General features: G+C 39.3%; 1 protein-coding gene and 1 long non-coding RNA gene across 9 annotated transcripts in view; one reads left to right on the top strand and one right to left on the bottom strand.

Annotated features, from left to right (window-relative positions):
* The window catches only part of LOC125083277 (uncharacterized), a 35,748-nt gene extending 28,963 nt beyond the window's left edge, over nucleotides 1–6,785 (top strand). The window contains exons 2-3 of the long non-coding RNA XR_007122230.1: nucleotides 6,260–6,419; nucleotides 6,539–6,785. This is a non-coding gene — a long non-coding RNA (uncharacterized LOC125083277). The remainder of the gene's footprint in view (nucleotides 1–6,259; nucleotides 6,420–6,538) is intronic.
* Nucleotides 1–20,693, bottom strand: part of RFX3 (regulatory factor X3) — a 290,084-nt gene that overhangs the window by 208,747 nt on the left and 60,644 nt on the right. The window lies entirely within an intron of this gene.

Raw genomic sequence — 20,693 nt, 5'->3', positions numbered from 1 at the left:
TCCTATTTTCTGATCTATAAAAGAAATCCTAATGCCTATAACAGAGACATATTCCTTCCTACAGCTATCACATATACTGCCCCTTGCTAATTCTATATGATTTCAACCTAAATTATGTCTTAATTAAAGCAACTGTTAGCTAGCTTACTTGATTGTAGGGTCCTGTTAAAATAGTCTATTTAATCAAAAGTAAAGGTAATATATAATTTGATGCAAAAATTAATTCTTAAGACTATAAAATGGTTGGAAACCAGGAAATCTGTGAACTGCTCTGATTACTTGTCAAGAAGAAGAAAGCCAGAGAAATAACCTTTTTGTGACCTCCTCCCACAAACAAAACTATTCACAGATTTTACCATTTCAAGATGTAACCTTGTTTAGTGCACTCCCTCTTGCAGATAACACAAGACATCAAAAAAAACAAAAAACAAAAAAAAAACACCATTTAAAATTTCAGGCTCCTTTCTTCCTCAATTCTTTAAGATTTTAAATTAAAGCATTTTTACGCCTGGTCAATGTATGTTTCACTAAGTTCCTAGAAATTAGTCTTAATATGTAACCGGGATAATTTATGGTACCTTCTGGTTTGGCAGGGTCCTTTTATCATCTTATTCTCTTGCCCAGAGCTGACATGAAAATAATCTGGGTTCCTTCTGCACTGCTGTTTAATTTTAAAATCAGGCTAGAATGAATTCTTTTTTAAAAAAATGCAAAAATAAGATGGAACTAAAAAAAAAAAAGTCAAGAAGGTTTGAGAACTACTCTGCTAATGGAAAAATTATTTTAATTACATGAGAAATGTTCTAAAGCAATATTCTGGGTGAAAACAAAGCATTACTTACTCGTTGAGGAAAATGCTTTCCCTAAAAATGCTCACATGTTCAGAAGCCCTTAGTCTGTGAAATTAATGCCTTGTACATGTAGATTTTAAAAAAAAAAATAGTTCACACCTTGGTAATTTTCTTCTAAAATGCTGCCTCATTATAGCAGTAACATTTTGGTTTATGCTAGAAAGGGTTCCTTCCCAAAGAACCAAAATATATTTTAGAGGGGGAGGGGGAAATGTATTTTAGAAACACATTAAAAAAAAAAAAACAAAACTGAAGCACTCTAGAAAGTACTAAGCAGTCCAAAGCGGCGTACTTTGCTTGAAAAGGACAAAAGAAGAAGCCATTTTAAACCACATTAAGTGCAATCATCGTTATGTTTTTTATCTCTGAAACATGATAGTAAAATGAGAGTAAGAACTAAATGAGTTCAGAGCCCAGCACTGGGACTGCAATATGAAAAGACAAAAAAATTTTGGAAAAAACGACTTTGGACTAAAATGTCCATTCACCAAATATATGAGATTATATCCCAAAAGTGGGTATAATTTTTCTTGGATTAGTTTGAGAACACAGGATACACGGTTTGTTTTTATTTTTTACTATCTTCAACTTTGCTTCTGCCTTTCCTTTCAAGAATAAACAGCTTAACATAAGGAAGTAACTGATTATGTCACTTATCACACTGTCATCTTTCAAGGGACATGTTTCAGTTCATTCAAGTTCTGGTTCCTCTCAACATTTCTTGTCTCCTGCAGGAGAAGATGATATTCTATAAAAGGAAAGGACACCATGTGTGAATCAAGAAGGGTTCATGAGAGAACTGGAATCTAATTACATAAACACACTTCCCTACAGGTGGATATAAATTCGAAAATCTCTAAAACCTCATCTTTAAAGGCCAGCAGTGCTTTTTTAATTATGCTAAAAGTCCCTTGTCTGCTTGATCTCTCATGAACAATTTTAATCAGGCAAGCCGAATGCACGCTGTCTCACAGACAACTTAACAGAGCTCTCAACTATGAGCTAATGGGAAGACAAGGAACCACAAGCATTTTTATTAAAAGGAAAAAAATGGCCAGCCTAGATATTTGGCCAGCAATAAAGCAAGATTAAATCATGCTTTTTCCCCACTTAGCCTACTTAACTTCAAGAACTACAGACATATAATTAATTTGCTCTTGAGATTTATTCTGTAAACATAAACACACCATTTTTAAAATATTACATCCTTACAATTCACAGCGGTTTTTGTTACTTTCCCTTCCCATTCACAAATGGACTAACGTACTAACAACCAGTTTTCCAGAATCCAAGAATAGCCTCCCTAAAATCTATTCTCCCCAAAAAAGAAGAGTCAGAAATCATTCTCTAGCCAATAGGAATCCTGACGAGTTCAAAGGGAATATGAAATGATAATTAAAAGAAAGCATCCACCTTTCAGCCCACCCGCAAGCTGATTTGCTCAATCAGCTGCGTCCGTGACTTTTCAGTCCATTCTAAGGCTCTCTACGTACAGCAGCCCGCCATAACATTCATTCTTTAGCAGCTCTAAACTATCTAAAGCTAACAGTCAACATTTCATTCCTTTCTCTTAGCCAACTGGACCCAGAAAATCCAAAAAAGTATGGTTGGTTACCGCACACCCTAAGAAGTCTGCACCTATGCTACACTGAACTGGTTTTAGTCTATGTTGACCCCCATCCCCCCAAACTGCTTTGAAATTAAATTAAAAATTCTAATTTGGGGGTACCTGGGTGGCTCCGTCAGTTAAGTGTCTGCCTTTGACTCAGGTCATGATTGCAGCATCCTGGGGATCGAGCCCCGCATCCCCACACTGGGCTCCGGCTTCTCCGTCTCCCTCTGCCCCTCCCTCTGCTCATGCTCGCTCTTTCTCAAATAACAAAATAAAATCTTAAAATGAAACAAAAATTGCAATTTTTAAACCCTGGTCTGAGTTTCCCTCGTTAGTTGCTGTGTGGTTTGCAGCGTATTCTCAAGCCCCTCTGTGCTTCATTTCCTTCTTCTGTAATACCGTACTACTAATACGCTGCCTCCAAGAGTTGATGTAAGAATTAAATGACATGATACAGGAACGAGCTGATCTAAAACTTAAATGACCTAGGACGCCTAGCCCACAGGCGTACACTTAATCCACTTCCGTTTCCCTCTAGGATGTCCTAGGTTAGCGCTTCCAGGCTCTTTGGGCGCAGGCTCTCTTGGTACTTTGCTTCTCACATGCTCCCTGGCAATCTCTGCCAGCCTCGGGACACATCAGCAACCCTCCCCCAGAATGTTCCTTTCATGATTGCTCCATCTCTACACTCCGTCCATCGCTCTCAGGGCTTTCCAGCTACCTGCGTTCCGAGGCTCCCTGGGCACCTCCGAGGCTCCCTGGGCACCTCCGACTCACTCAGTTTCCCTGCTTATTCACTGGAGGCTGCTTCCTCCACCTCTGCTCCACTGTTCACCTGCCTGGTTCTCTTCCTCATTAGTACTGCGCTTCTTACTAATTGCAACTGCACGCTCGCCATTTAAGTCGATGCCTTTCTATTTACGCTGAGTTAGAAGACTATTTCTTTTTTTTAAAGATTTTATTTATTTATTTGACAGAGAGAGATCACAAGCAGGCAGAGAGGCAGGCAGAGAGAGAGGAGGAAGCAGGCTCCCCGCTGAGCAGAGAGCCCGATGCGGGGCTCGATCCCAGGACCCTGAGATCATGACCTGAGCCGAAGGCAGCGGCTTAACCCACTGAGCCACCCAGGCGCCCCAGAAGACTATTCTTTGCATAAAGTGAGAGTAAGAGAAAATTAAAATATAGTCAATGAGGACAAATAGGGATAACTCTAGCCCAGGAAAAAAACCTATGGTTAATTCTTAGAAAAGGATTTTGTTTATTTCAATCAACATATATTTTATGCATGCACCTATCAGATCCTCTGATCCTTCTGATCTGGTTGCTTGATGAGCTACAACAATTCAACTTTCTTATTGAAATAGTAGATGCTGATAAGTAAAAGGGAATGCGCGCAGAGCAAGACAGGGCAAAACATGAAACTAAGATATAAGCATTCAAGAAATGTTTATCAGTACTACTAAGATGGCAAATATACACATACAAATCCCTTTCAAACCCCCCCAAAACAGTTGTCTGATCTACGGGCAACTATCTCAGATTAAGAAAATCTCAATTCTAGAGTTAGGCCAGATCTCTAATAAGGAGTATTCCTCTGAAATGACATAAATCAGTTAAGTGCCACTGTCCAGATATTTTCATTATACTCAATAGTCATTTTTTGCTCTTTTTTTTTTTTTTTTTGTCTTCCCTTAATATTCTCTCCCAATCCTCTGCTGGACACACAAATTTAAACACTTAGTGATGCAAAAGAAAGCATTATTCTTTACATAAATATGAATTACATGTCTTTCCATAGACTCCAGGCTTGTTAATTTTCCTAATGGAGTCTAAAGTCTTTCCACTACCCTCGACCTAATCCTAACCTGCTTCAAATTACCATGTTTTGAAGTTTTGCCTCAGGTTCCGGTCAGGGATAAAGCACCATCAAGGACAGGTGGCTTTTGTAAAGTAACAAGAAAGAGTAATAAAATAATTACTTCCTAGAATTTTACTTTAAAATTCTTGCAATCATTCTATTCAACTCAGGTAGATTTTATATTCCAGGGATCTTAACATACGACTTATTGAAATAACAGAACTCAGCACTCCCTGAAACAGTAGCTAAAACGTTCTTTGCTACTAAATATTTTGTTTTAAAAGAGCTACCAAAACTGGCACCAGATCTTGGTTTCTAATACTATTTTCCAATAAAAGGAACTAGGGTTGTTTAGAGAAATGTTTCTAAGAGTGGAGCAGAAAATACGGGGGTGAGTCTGATGCACCCTATAGTACCAGGCACCAAGGAAGTGTTCAGAATGAAAACAAAAGAAACCCCACAATGAGGAGGATATGTCAAAGGGATACAGGCGTCAATTAAAAGCTCCCAATGACCAAAGCAGGAACAATGTGAACAATAAAATAAAATGGTATTGCATTATGGCCTAAAGTATAAAATAAATATCCACAAATCCATACTCACTTAAACAAATGACTGACGAAATAAACACGGGAGTAGAGACAAATCACATGCAGAAGTATCCCAAATAATTTATGAAGATACTCTACCCTCAAGGGCGTGGAACATGACTCCCCACTCCTTACACGTAGGCTGTGCATAATGGCTTCCTTCCAAACAGTACAGTCTGGAAAGGAGGAATTGAGAGTAACCTCATACTGGTGCAACCTGTTGATAATCTGGGGAACTGGGTGTGAGGTAGAAGGGAACTCTTTGAACTATCCTCGCAAGCCTTCTGTAAATCTGAATCTGTTCTAGAATTAAAAAATGTATTCAAACGTTAAAAAAATCTGCTATTCCCTTTGGCTTTCTTAAGTTTACTACCTGGCTTACCTGTAGAAACTCTAGTCAATTTTAGACCACTACAGTTGTACAACTGTTCATAAGACTCTCAAATCCGGAGGTCGCTTGCACTGTAGTAGAATGGAAAGATGAGAGGCACAGCCCTGCATTTGAGTACTACTCTCCATGCAACTCTTCTTGGGATGGAAACAACCAATTTCTTTATCTATAAAATGGGGCCAACCTGCCTGAGGGCTGTGTGACTCCTGTGGGGAGAGGGCTAACGTGACGGCCCATTACAGAGAGCCTCATCCGCGACCAGTTCTGCGTTCTCCAGCTCAGCCCCACTTGGGGCCAGTCCTGGAAGCTTCCATATATTTGTTTCTCTAGACATGATGCTCAAATGTTTGTTGGTTTTTTCCCCCAAAGAATCAATTCATGCTAACTCTACCTCTGGGAAAAAAAAACTAGAAATTAGACATAGTGGTTGCCTCTTTGTGGGAGAACAGGAGGCTGGGGTGGTGGGGGCGGGTTGGCGGGGGAGACATGATTTGCACTGTATATACTCTCCGGCTATCTGAGTTATTTTTTTTTTTTTAATTTTTTTAAAGATTTATTTATTTATTTGACAGACAGAAATCACAAGGAGGCAGAGAGGCAGGCAGAGAGAGAGGAGGAAGCAGGCTCCCCGCGGAGCAGAGAGCCCGATGTGGGGCTCGATCCCAGGACCCTGGGATCATGACCTGAGCCGAAGGCAGAGGCTTAACCCACTGAGCCACCCAGGCGCCCCATATCTGAGTTATTTTTTTTACTCTGTGTATGCATTAGCTATTTAAAAACTTCTGACAAAAGCCACAACAAGAAATCTATGACTCAGGGACTGCTATCACTTTCTTATTTCTACCTTTGTATCTGCTATCTGTGGGTTATCTCCTTTTAATATAGCACCAGAGCAAAGGCAAGAAGCATGGCTCCAGAAGATTAGTCTCAAATGATTTCAATCAACTTCTTTTGTAGCAAATCAGCTGTTTCAAAACAGCATAGCAGTCTCAGAATCAGAAGTGACTGGGGATGGAACTGGCCCGTGACTGAGCCTCACAAAAGCCCAGCAGCTTCATCTGTAACACTCGAATAACAATACCCACACTTCACTTCACAGGGTTGGTGGAAAGATTAAGTAAAAGTACATGTAAAATCCTTAGCATAGTGTCTGGTCCGTCCATTACTGAAATTATAAGTATAAAGGGAAGTCTGTGGGAAGATCTGACTTCCCACTCACACGTGTCTTCTACCGAGCTATGGATCCAGAAGCAACTTCCAAAGCATAACACCCCTAAAATGCAATTGGTTTTCAGCAATTATTATTCCTCGTTCCCTAAAGAAGAGGTGTTAGAGAACAAGAATGTTCTTTGCATATGAACTTCTCAAATAGTACGAAATAGCAGGAATCATACACTATTGGTAATATATGCAGAACTGAGAGGTTCTTATAACCATCAAAGGAACAAAATACTCAAGGACAACAACATTTAGCACTTGATTAAATGTGCAGAACGCTATGGTTGAAGCTGTCTTGGGGATTACGCCAGAAGATTGTATAAGTTTAAAATTTTAAGTGACAGTCACATCCTGGCCTTTTGCCTTATTTCCTGCAAAACGGCATGTCATATTTTATTAAGACACAAATTTTTGAGATTAGTGGTAACATATGTAAATAAGCTTAATAAAAATGCAGGTTAGAGCAAGGCAAATAAACATCTTAGGTACTCACTGAATATTTGTTAAATGGACTTTGTGTGCATAAATGTGTGCATACATAACACGTTACCAATGCATACGCCCTTCAATGAGTTATTAGGGATACTATTCCCTCCTAGCTGTCTCCAAAAAAAGAGCTATATTTTACCCTGATTTGTATTACTGCGGGTTTAAAATTGAAGCACTTCAAAAACTAATGGCATGTTTCTGCTCACAAGATCTTGTGTGTATCTGCATGGACACACACACATACACAGGCAACACTCTAGCACAGAAATGTATCTATATCTCTGTGTACCTGAATATAATTTAATAGACACAAGTACTACCTTACCAAAAGATAGCTTTAGAAATTCTTTATACTTTCTAGTTTTTTGCTTTAGGATTCTGCTACAAGACTTGTTAAAGCCACTTCTTGCTTTTGAGGTCACACGCGACCTTAAATCAAACCCAGCAACTTGACTGCTACTAGAAAGTCAAAAAGTACGGAGTCATCATAAATTTTCGGACTTAACAGGTCAAGGATTGTTCCAGGACAACCGGTAGGAGAATAGGGATCTGAAGCTACAATGATAAAAATATTTTTTTTAAAGATTTATTTGAGAGAGAGAGTATGATAATGAGTGGTGGGGGAGGGGGCAGAGGGACAGACTCCCTACTGAGAACAGAACCTGACCCAGGGCTCCATCTCACGACCATGAGATCTATGACCTGAGCGGAAATCAAGAGTTGGACGCCTAAGTGACTAAGCCACCCAGGCGCCCCAACAATGATAAAGATCTTAAACACTTCCAAGTAATTAGACTAGGAACCACTTCAGGAACTCCATTCTATTACTAGATCGCCCCGTCCAATAAGAGCAATTACTGATGATTTTTTTTTTTCTCAGTTCTTCCATTTTATGGAACAACACCTCACAGTTGGTAAGTCATTTACAAGAATCATCTAATCCAGTCAAAATCTGTGAGCAAAAAGTTGTGAGTTACTTGAGGGACAGAAAGCCACCAAACTTGTAAGTGGCAAAAACGGGATCCGTACCCACATCTTCTATCCCCAAGCAGAGGGCTCTCTCCCCGCCGCCCACCGCTGAATTCCCCTTTTGGACGGTCCAGACTCCTACAGCACGACTCCACGTCCGTGGCCTACGGTCCTTCCTCAGGTGGTTTAGGACATCCTCTCTGGCCGCAAGTCCGCTAACTCCCCATAGAAGCCGTTCCAAATTTCTATCAATCTCCCAGATAAGACCAGCAGATGCTTTTTCCCTGTTCCTAGACAGAGAATAAACTTCCTGCCAAAGTCTCCAAAGGCTGAGTGTCCTCCACTGTTCTCCCTTTTCAGGTTTGGGGTGCACCCTGGACAGGCTCCTTCCTCCTGGATCCCTGTCCTCCTTTCGCCTACCTCATAGACACGCTTTCTCATCTTCCTCCTCACTTCCTGCGGACAGCAGCGAGCTCACTGACCAAATCAACTGTCCCCACTGTCCTCCCTCAGGCTGCCTTTACTTCACCACTGTCGTCATCCGTGGCTGTAATTTACATTCACTCATGTCACTGGGTGCTTCATGTCCGACTTTCCTCCCGGACTGTCAGTGACACAAAAGGTCAAGATGAGGTCACTTTTTGTTCTTAGTCACTACTGTGTCACCAATGCCTGGCCCAATTTCCAGCCCCACGCTGGGTACCTGATTCCTTTCTTTTAAAAGCTAAACAAATATGCAACGAGGCAAATTCCTCTTTCGGTCCTTAAATACTTGAAAATATCTATTATTCTGCTGATTCCTCACACACAGACACAAAAGTTTTAGTAAGGAAAGCAAGCTGATTCGTTGAAATATTCCTTTTATGACAGGGTACCCAGATACATCCTAGAACCTGGAAGCAGTAAATGAATATAATAGTATTTTCTCACCAACGGAGACCAAACCTTCTTCACTCCAGACACTGCACTCGTACTAATACAACAGTCTATACCTGGGACATGGCCGTAACAGAGCACAAATTCTCAGGTCTTCTTCATATGAGATGCTCTCAAAACACGTCTACTTGATTCTCAACAAGCGTGCTAATTTGACAAACCTACATCCAGATCTTTTACATTAACCGCTGCTATAGACCATTTGAGTTTCAGCCAGTCATTTCAGATGGCTAAGCTTTTATTTTAGTCCTGATTCCCTCACCCAAACTATTAGCTATTGTGCTCAGCTTTATGTGATATGCAAATGTGATGGGCCCGTTTCATCGAAATTGGTCATAAAAATGATTGCGAGGACAAAGCGAAAGAGAGAGCCAGATCACATCACTAGAAACACCTCTCTCCTAGCTGACATCAATCCTCCCGTCAAATTTTTTTCAACCGTCTATGAATCTGCCTGTCCGCATATAAACCCTAATTTGACCATCTATCTCCCAAACACCATCTGTGACACACTGGCCGAACCCTTGCAAAACCAACTTACTCCACCCAGACAGTAAAAAAGTGACCCAAGCTTAACATGACACATTCCAAGTGAACCCATGTGGTCTCCAGAGGACTACTTCTTTTCTAGGACAGTGTTCGCAAAGTGTCTAATAACGAATTAAAGAAGTGTCCCAGGATAGATAAGAAACCCATAATCTTAGTGTTGCAGAAATCTGCCATGACCCCTCTTTTCTGGAAACAAAAACAGTATGTGTATGCTAGTCGTTCGGCACGTCTGATTCTGATCCTAACTTCTGAGAGACGAACAAACCAAGCATCACAGTGCTTTCTCCCCACTGCCCCACCTTCCTTGGACTTTAATTCCCTTGCTACCACCACGAGCCTCCTTTACCGAATTTGAGATTTTATTTATTTGACAGAGAGAAATCACAAGTAGGCAGAGAGGCAGGCAGAGAGAGAGGAGGAAGCAGGCTCCCTGCTGAGCAGAAAGCCCGATGTGGGGCTCGAACCCAGGACCTGGGATCATGACCTGAGCCGAAGGCAGCGGCTTAACCCACTGAGCCACCCAGGCGCCCCTCCTTTACCGAATTTGAATATCATTTTCTTTCCATAGAGAAGTTGAAACCAGACCAGGAGTTCCACAAATCTGCCTTTGTTCCAACATCCAGTATTATACCATCTATCCTGAGCAACAGTTTATGCTTTTTCTTGATTTTTCTTGATTTTACTTCTGAACATGTTATGGCCTGAACCTAACAGGTTGTGGTCCTTATTGTCCCAAACCTCAACTCGTTTCGAGATTCACCCTCCTGAACACTACTCTAATACTACCTCGGTGTGTGTGTTCCAACCTATCCTTACATATGAGAATCATCTGTGCTCGTACTGGCAGTATTTCACGTGGGAGAACCTACACACATTTCATTTACTTAATTAGTGTGTCACTGCATGCCAAAGGTATGCGATTCACCACACTGAAGCAAAGGGCACAAAGATACCTAAGATTTGGTCCCCGCCTTCAAAAAATCCAGAGGGAAAATCGACTTTTAGGCAGAAATACCAGCTTCTAGATTACCAAGATGAAAGGAAGAGCTGTATGAGCAGAGTACAGAGGGACTAGCTCAAGTAAGCAGGAACTGCTGAAGTCCTCGCCAAGGAAAAGATAGGAGTCAAGTCTCGCAGGGTAAGGAAGGAGTCGTTAAAAGGCTGGAAATATGCACAAAACCATGGAAATATAAAGAGTACACTGTCTTCAGACAAGAATTAATGTAGCTGGAATTTAAGTTGTGTGGAGTCCAACAGATAGCCCAGAAACATAGAGTCAATCATAAAAAGGCACTATAATCTAGATGTCCAACACGTAAGATAAATAAAAGAAGCAAATACTTCCTACAACATCCTAGGCAGTGGTTAGAAGGAATCAAGACGTTTACCCAATGACACAGCAGATCTTTAAATCAGTGCTGGAGACAAACTAAATGATGTCTAGAGGATGACACCATCAACACACAGTTAAAACGCATGCCCATCCAGAGTTCGGGCACACACACAGTAAATCCACATGGTTAACAGGACACACACCAAGAACAGGGTTCAGATCAAACGTAGGAAAGTCATTATCTATGGAGAAGGAACCTAACAGGGATGGGAGGTGGGAAGGACAGGATTTTTTTTTTTTTTTTAAAGATTTATTTGACAGACAAAGATCACAAGTAGGCAGAGGCAGGCGGAGAAGGGGGGAGGAGCAGGCTCCCCGCCGAGCAGGAAGCCCGACACGGGCACTGGATCCCAGGACCCTGAGATCATGACCTGAGCCGAAGGCAGAGGTTTTAACCACTGAGCCACCCAGGCGCCCCCAGGATTTTTTTTTAAACGGTGTATGCATCTGTTTGAAGTCCAAAGACATCAAAAACTTACAGTTGTCCTATCAGTGACACAAGTTTTCAGGACTGGGGATGCCAAAATCAAACATTTTTAGAAAGAAAGTATGGCCCAGTGTGAAGGAAAAGCCCTGTAGCTATATTTCTTCCAGAGTCAAAGAGCATAGGTTCATTGCCTCTTTGGTGCACGTGCTGAGTAGACCTTCAGCATTCTGCAAGCAAAGGCTGGGTATCAGTAAACTGACTGTAAGCAAGGGTGCATGTAGAACTTTCCGGAACAGGTTAAAGAGAAGACGAGGTCTGACAGGGAATCATTCACCACAAATACAAGCAGTATCTTAAGGTCCAAATTTGGGCTAGGACTACTTTTGAAAGCAGTCCTGCCCTGCAGGAGACGGTGAACTACATAAAGACTAAGGGTTTTGCAAGCTGAAGCTCTCCTCCGTTTTCTTACAAATGCGCCAAAGGAAGAGCAATGAAAAATTAAAACAAAGCCTCGCTGGGTATGTCTTGGGAGCTCAGGGCAGGGATCCCTGTAATAAACTCATACAAGCCCTATCACTTGAGAGATAAATCTTGCATTACCAAGCACTGCTTCAATCTGTACGGACAGACTTTCTATAGAACTGTAGCTGAACACTACAGGCAAGACGCCAACATTTTTAAATCTCATCAGGCTCTAGTGCCAGGTGACAATTGTTTGCTGTGACATGATTTATGCAACACATATCATCCACTTATCTTAGAATCAAAAGGCATGTTACCAAAGGGTTCTCACTCAGATAACCAGGAATGATTTCTAACCCAATCACCTCTGTGAAAAGTGAAAAACACACCTGGGAAGTTCCAGGACCAGAGCCTGTAGTTTAAATTTGGAGAATAAAGAATTTAGAGCCACAGAGCTGGCAACCTTACTGGACCGTCCTCTCTTCTGAAGACACTGTTTTTCATTTGGGTGCAAAAAACTAACCCAAATGCCACCAGAACCAAAATATATTTTTCAAATTATAAGTGGTAAGTGCAAACGATATGTGACGTGGTTAAGAACAACTCTCAATTTACAGAACTTTATGTGTCCACAGATGGGCTCACGAGGGTCGGGCATTTGTGTCTCCCTTCTCAGTCGATGCTTCAGTAACATCACAAGGATTCTTTTCCCTCTGAATCTTCTCCTAAAGAGTCATTTCAGCCCCTATTTAGTTATCCACCATCTCATCCTTCCACCTTCTTACCCATTCTACTCAGATTAGGTACATTTTGATAGAAAAGCATCTGCAAAAGAGAGGGTCTTCCACTAATGACCCTAAAACAATTTTATATTTTAAGTATTATTACCTAAAGAAGGTAAAATCTATGTTCTCCACGGGTGGTGAGATATGGGTATTAGTTCCTTTCCTCTCTATAAAATACGTGTTGCTTTTATAATCAAGATTTTAAACAACTATATGGTGACATAATAGGGAGAAGATCTTATTATAAGAAGTTCTCATTTTTAAAAGATGATTATATATCTAAGGACCTTGGTCTGGGGCATCCCTCTTGCCTTCTGTCATTATTCTGGCTTACGACCCATCTCAGATATGAATGCATGAACCAGCTTTCTCATGGGACCTCTGACAAACTGGACCATGGAAGGCAGGGGCTGAGCAAATCTCAAAGGTACCTGTCAGATACTCAGTAAAGGCACTGAATCTAGTCTGGTCTCTAAAAGTGAAATTGTATTATACTAAAATGCCAAATTTTCCCATAATGAGACACACGAGATCAGCATCTCAGCAATTTAAAGACTAAAGGGTTTGAAATCAACACAAATATTCCTATACCTCAGTGGACACATCCATGAAAAAGAAGAATCTAACAGTGCCGTAGCATAAATTTAATACTCTTAGAAAAAAAAGCCCTTGGGGCGCCTGGGTGGCTCAGTGGGTTAAGCCGCTGCCTTCGGCTCAGGTCATGATCCCAGGTCCTGGGTTCGAGCCCCACATAGGGCTTTCTGCTCAGCAGGGAGCCTGCTTCCTCCTCTCTCTCTGCCTGCCTCTATGCTTACTTGTGATTTCTCTCTGTCAAATAAATAAATAAAATCTTAAAAAAAAAAAGAAAAAAAGCCTTTGTTCAATGAAACCGTTATCACTCTTAACATCCACCCACCCATTCTTCCTCTAGCTTACACACTCACCAAGGAGGGTAAGCAAAAATTCTGAAAACTTAACATTACAACGTTTAGCGTCCAATTTTACTTTTCTTAGCATGAAGCTTGAAACTAATAAACCAAAGCTGTTGTTGATTCATGTTACTTATTCATCTCGTTCTCTGTACATCTTAACTAAAGCAGGATTTCACAGAGCTAGCGCCTAACCTCTCAGCCTCCCAAGTTTAAGAGGATTATTAGGGGCTAAAAAAAAAAAGTCTTCAAACAGTATATCACTAATTACATTACAATATGATAGCAGCTAGTCCACTATCCAAAAAAGCTCCGAGACATTGCTCACTATTTTGTTGCCATTTCCAAATACAAGAACTTCTGTTTCCATAGTGAGAAAGGATGATACTTGGGCATCACCTAGCCCATTTCCTAAGTAGCAACATATTTTTACTGTATGTGCAACAGAGAACTAAACTACAAATGCCTTCCAATATTTCTACTGCATTCTCATTCTGATGTAGTTAACGTCCCCACAGAATGATTTCTCTTGTACAATGACAGGTCATTGCAATCTACAAAATCTGGCATTTCCCAGTGAGTTCTGACACCCATCCCTGAGATTATTTTTTTCTTATTTCCTTGCTTTCACTAAAATTCATTTAAAATATGTGTTACACAGTAACAGTCCCACTGCTGCCTTTAAAAGAGTCATTTGTAACTCAGCTTTTTATGTCACTCCATACAGTAAATAAATATAACTCATGGGGCGAGATACTGCCTAAAATATAATCATGCAAAGTATCAACAATACGCTTAATGATTTAGTTTCTAGCTACTGATTCTTATATCTTATGTCATTATGTAGGTGGTATTTACTGCAAGGTAAGCATTTAGCAAATTTACACAGGAGAGAAATTTCAAGTTCATGATTGCTATGAGAGGAAAAATAAAAAAGGATCTATTTAAGCACCTTATGAAATTCTCTTTCATATAATTTAAACTTTCCTGGTAGTTTTGAAATCCCATTATTCCATGAAATGTAAAATATGTACAAAGTCAAGAATACACTAGGTGATTTACAGGCCATAGAGCTTCTCCTGAGTGGGGGCTGGGGAGCAGTTACAGTCTGAGTGGGATCACAAGACACACGCAGCAAATGCTTTTAAATCTTACAGCAAAGTTTATACTTTGATGTTCTTGAAAGTACGTAAGAGAATAAATATTTTCATGGCATGAAAACATAAATTGAGTTTTGTGTTTCTTTATTAAATGTTACAATTCATCATTTTTATTCATTTGATCCAATTTCCCAATCCTCTGAAACCATTTTAACAGATACTGTGTTAGTCAGGAAAAGCATCTGTCATCAAGACCCTAAAGTTCAAAGGACACACTTGGGGTGAAGACAGAATAGTTTTAACACCAGCATGTAAAGAGCTATTCAGTAAAGTCAACATTAGTGAGGACTAAGAAACTGGAATGCATCTGCCAGTCTTCTCATCTAAAAACAAATGACGTAAGAACTACCGCACTCTCGAGGACTAGGTTCTTGCTAGGAAGAAGTACAATCAGAATAATATTCTGCTACAGCAAAGTTTCTTTTACATTCACGGTAACATAACAATTACCACTGACAAGTCTGGTAAGAAGCAGAAGTATAAACAAAGCACCACCTACAGAGAATGTTCAAGGGACATCACAGAATGTTTTATGAACAAAAATTAACGCAAGCATTAACATCTCTATGGATATATCATATATCAAATATATGGTTTATTGATATTAAACTCACATCCAAGTTATTAAATTTTTAATTTGCATATTAAGTTTTACAAACACCTATATTAGCATACCTGCTACTTTGGTTTTTGCTTTATTTTGGTTTTAGTGGCAAGTAACCATTTGGAGAATATCTGAAAGGAAGGATGGCCTCTTCCTATACTGAATATTTCTTATTTCAGTAACAAGAATTAGATTGTTAGAGTTACAAAAGTGAATTTCAGTATTTCCCAAATCATAAGGCAGTTGCTGCTTACTATTCCCAAAAATAAAAGATGGGGAAACATTCCCTAACTCATTTTACAAGGCTAAGATTATCCTGATTTTTTTTAAATGACAAAAACACGGAAACTTAACTACTATCAATATTCCTCAGGAAAAAAGACACAAAAATATCTGTAAAAAAATGCTGACAAATCAAACCTCGTGACATAGAGATATATGTCATGAATCATGACAAAATCAGACTTATCCCAGAATTCAAAGTTGCTTTATCATTAGAATATCAATCGTGGTAATTTACCAGGTTAACAGACTAAAAGAGAAAAAGCATAGAATCATCTGGATTTAACATTCACTCATAAATAAAAACTCCCAGCAAACAGGCAATAGAAAGGAACATCCTCAACTTAATTAAGGGTATCCACAAAGAACCTAGAGCCAACAGTAAACTTAATGGTGAAAGACGAAATGTTGTATTTCTAAGATCAGGAAGAGCACAAGGATAGCCTCCCTTACCATTTTGATCCAACACTGTAGGTCCTAATCAATGCAATAAGGCAAGAAAGATGAATAAAAAGCAGACAAATCAGAAAAGAAGTAAAACCATCTTTGTTTGCAGACAACATGATCATCTATGCAAAAAATCCCAAGGCGTTGTTTTTTTTATTTTTAAGCTCTTAGGAATAGTAGGTATATTTAGTAACATTATGAGGTTATAAGGTCAATATCTAAAAAGTCAAATATATTTCTATACCAGCCATATTGTATTTCAATACTATCGAAATTTACAGCATAAATTATTTACAGTAGTATCAGATATATGATATACTTGGTGATAAACTTAACAAAAACTATATGAAGAAAACTGAAAGACTAGAAATCATAAGAGAAATTAAAGACCTAAAAAAGAGATATATCCTGTTTATGGATCATCATACCCAATATAATGAAAATACTATTTTCTGTGAAATTGATCCACAAAGTCAACATAATTGTAATCAAAATTCCAGGAAGGGCCTTGTGGATTTTGATAAGCTAATTCTAAAGTTTATATGCAAAAGGAAAGGATCTAAAATAACCACAACAAATCTGAAACACAAGACGAAATGTTAGAAATTATATATCACCTAATTTTAAGACTCTAAATCTACAGCAATCAAGACAGTAGGGTACACATAAAGATAGTAAAAAAACTGGAGGGAGGGATGCACAGTAGGTTAAGCATCTGATCGTTGACTTCAGATTAGGTCATGAGATCAAGCCCCATATTGGGTTCTATTTGGGATTCCCTCCCTCTGCCACACACCCCCACAACTTGCTCAAGTACACTCTCTAATACATAAATAAATCTTCTTAAAAAATGGAACAGAAATACCTCCATACATATATGGCTATTTCAATAATGATGTCAAGGTAACTCAAAGGAGAAATTAGTCTTTTCAACAAATGGTGCTGGAAAAACTGGATACTCATATGGAAAGATATGAAACTTATCTTACACCATCTATAAAAATTAACTCAAAATGTATTATAGACCTAAAAATAAGATTACAAACTCCTAGAAGATAACATGAGACAATTTAAGTGACATTATGTTAGAAAAAATTTTTCATCTTCCACAAAAAAAAATGCAAAAAAAAAACCCTGATAAATGAACTTCATCTTAATGAGACTTTTGTTCTTTGAAACTTAAGAAACTTAAGAAAATCAAAGTGCAAGCCCACGGACATGAGAAAAAAGTTCACAGAACATATTTCTGATAAAAGATTTGTGCCCAGAATATGTAAATATCTAAAAGGAACTAAATAAGAAGGAGAAAAAAACAACAACAACATGATTTTAAAAAATAGGTAAATGGTTTGGACATTAACAAAAACAATATGCAAATGGCCAATAAGCATATGAAAAGAAGCTCATCATCATCAGTCATTTTAGAGACATACAAATTAAGAGTACAATGAGTTACCACTACATAGTCACCAGAACGATAGCTACAATTAAAAGCACTGTCAATCCCAGGTACTGGCAAGGACAAGGAACAGCTGGAACGCTTCCACCCTACCAGAGGGGATGCAAAATGGCACAGCTGCTTTGGAGAACAGACTGGCAACTACTCATAAAATTAAACATGCCCTTATCATAGGATTCCACAATCTCCTATTCGCCTACCTGAGTGTAATAAAACATATGCCCAAACACTTGCCCTAAATGCACTTAACTACTTTCTCCAGGAAAACCAAAATCTAGAAACAATCCAAAGAGACTAAACAAAGTGTGGAGGGCCATGCAGTGAACAACACTCAGCAACGAGAAGGTACCACTCTAAATGATTCATGTACAATCTCAATTTAAGTGTGACCTATACAAAGCCAGGTACAGAAACTATATATTGTGTGATTCCACATACAGCAAATTCTAGAAAAGACAAGACAATGATGGACACAATGCAGATCTGCAGTCACCAGAGGCCCAGGGATGCAGCAGAAGATCAACTACAAAAGGAGAGAAACATGGGGCGCCTGGGTGGCTCAGTGGGTTAAAGCCTCTGCCTTTGGCTTAGGTCATGATCCCAAGGTCCTGGGATCTAGCCCTGCATTGGGCTCTCTGCTCAGAAAGGAGCCTGCTTCCCCCTCTCTCTCTGCCTGCCTCTCTGCCCACTTGTCATCTCTGCCTGTCAAATAAATAAATAAAATCTTTAAAAAAAAAAAAAAAAGGAGAGGAACAAATTTGGGGGGATGATGAAAATGTTCTGTTCCTTGATTGTGACAGTGGTATAGGACTAAACCTGACTATCAAAACTCATCAAACTGTACACTTTATATTGGGGAATTAGAATGTATGCAAACTGCTAACCAATATGGCCCAATAAAAAACTGCTACAGCAATCAAACATATGGAAGATACACATTGGTGGAAAATTCTAATACCTTACCTATCCAAGAAAGAACAGCATATCGTTTGATTTGAATATATAAAAATGCCAATACTAAAAAAACAGACAACCCAAACAAAAGGGTATCAGTAGAAAAGCCAGTCTCTTCTCAATGCTACAATTTTTATGCCTTTCTTTAAATTTCCTTTATACTCACAAGGAAACTATATTACAATAAGAAGACATGCTTACTAATGAAGGTATCTATATTTTAAAGGATGCTTTATTAAAAGAGAAGACTCTTTAACTGACAATAACCTGTAGGTTGTTTTTTTCCAGAGGGAGATCCTACCCCAAAGCCCTGACAGTCTGGAGACTTAACCCCACAAATCAGAGTGTTAGTGGTCTATTAGAAACATAGCATGTCGTGTCTAACAACCTGCCAATCCTTGTTCTAAACTTTTATCTCCTGGCAAATACAATATAAACCATTACTTATCAATAGGTCAACTTGGATATATTACAAGTCACATTAAAATGTCCTTAAAGAGGCACGCCTGGGAGCATCTGGGTGGCTCAGTGGGTTAAAGCCTCTGCCTTCAGCTCAGGTCATGATCTCAGGGTCCTGGGATTGAGCCCCGCATCAGGCTCTCTGCTCAGCAGGGAGCCTGCTTCCCCCTCTCTCTCTGCCTACTTGTGATCTCTGTCTGTCAAATAAATAAATAAAATCTTTAAAAAAAAAAAAAAAAAAAAGAGGGGCTCCTGGGCAGCTCAAGTAGGTTAAGCATCTGCCTTTGGCTCAGTCATTATCCCAGGATCCTGGGATCGACCCCTGTGTTGTGAAGGGCTCCCTGCTCAGCAGGAGTCTGCTTCTCCCTCTCTCTCTGCTCCTCCCCACTGCTCATGCTTGCTCGCTCTCAAATAAATAAATAAATAAATAAATAAATAAATATCTTTTAAAAAAATATCCCTAAAGAGTAACTACAAAATCAAAGCTATTATTCCTGTATTCCAAGAGCCTACAATACACTGGGAAAGAAAAGCCATACACACACGACACTTTTATTAATAATCAAGATATTATACATACCAAAGTAGAGTGGTGAGTGGTAAAGACAGTAAGATTGTCATTGTTGCAAAGAAAGCAAAGTGGACAGAATGAGATATGAGAGACTTGACCATTCCTGAACAAAGAGTTTGAAAAAATGAATGAGGTTGAGACAGAGAGATTGGGCTCTGAACAACATTTTCAGCGGAGAAAGTAGAGACTACTTACCTGAATTGGAAGATTAGAGAGAAGTACAAGATAAGGCTGGGAAAAGATAGGATTCAATTATCCAAGAACACCTATTATATGGCAGGCATAGTACAGAAATGGAGCTGTTAGGAAAGAAATTCTAGATTTAGGAATTTGATCTTTTTACCCTGTAGTAGTACAAGTAATGGCAATTTCACATTCATTATCTCAACCAATTTTCACAACAAATGATTTTACAGAATGGAGAAACAGAGGTCCAGGAAGGTATATTTTTGTGCTTAAGGTCATACAGCCAGAACCAGGGCAAAAATAGCCCACTGCTCTTTTCCTTTTCTATCCTCTATACCACTCAGCTCCTCCACTCAAGAAAACAATAAATCTTTTTTTTTTTTTTTTAAGTGTGATTGGGGGGCACCTGGCTGGCTCAGTCGGTAGAGCGTGCGACTCAATCTCAGGGTTGTGAGTTTGAGCCCCACATTGGGCACAGAGCCCACTTAATAAAATAAAATACATAAAAATGCAATTTGATAAAAGCAATGTTTTGGTGAAATACATATGCTCATGCTATAAGGGTTGAATTAGAAGGCAACGAACGTGGAAACAAGGAGCAGTAGCAGTACTGTCCTATAATAATCCCGGAGCAGTGGAAACAAAAGGAATGAGAGTCATCATTCATGGGACTATACAAAAAGATTCAGCTACGTTTCTTGTTTGACAATGCCAAGAGACTCACAGATAACTAAGAGACCAGTAGAGCCACTGATAAAATTGAAATGTCAACAAATGCATCTGTTTTGTGGTGGAAATTAGCTACTGTGGTCAAATGGTGCCCAAACAAATATATTATGAGTCTCAAACCCTTAAACCAAAATAACCCAGGGCTTACTGCCACTGGGTATTTTATTTGGAGATATTTTAAATTGTGTATACTTAAAAAATCTAGACCCTCCACCAACCCCCAAAGGTACCTATATTCATAAAACCCAATTAGAGTTTATTCCTATTTTCTAGAAACCTCTAAGATAGTTGGTACACCTAAATCTAGAGAATTAATAAGTATCTCTTTAATTAAACCTATCATTGAATCAAGGCTGGCTTTTAGGGGATCGAGGTTATGTGGC

The sequence above is a fragment of the Lutra lutra genome, chromosome 13 (genome assembly GCF_902655055.1).
Source record: "Lutra lutra chromosome 13, mLutLut1.2, whole genome shotgun sequence".
Lineage (NCBI taxonomy): Eukaryota > Metazoa > Chordata > Mammalia > Carnivora > Mustelidae > Lutra > Lutra lutra.
Note: the sequence above shows the minus strand (reverse complement) of the source record. Positions and strands in the feature narration are given on the sequence as shown.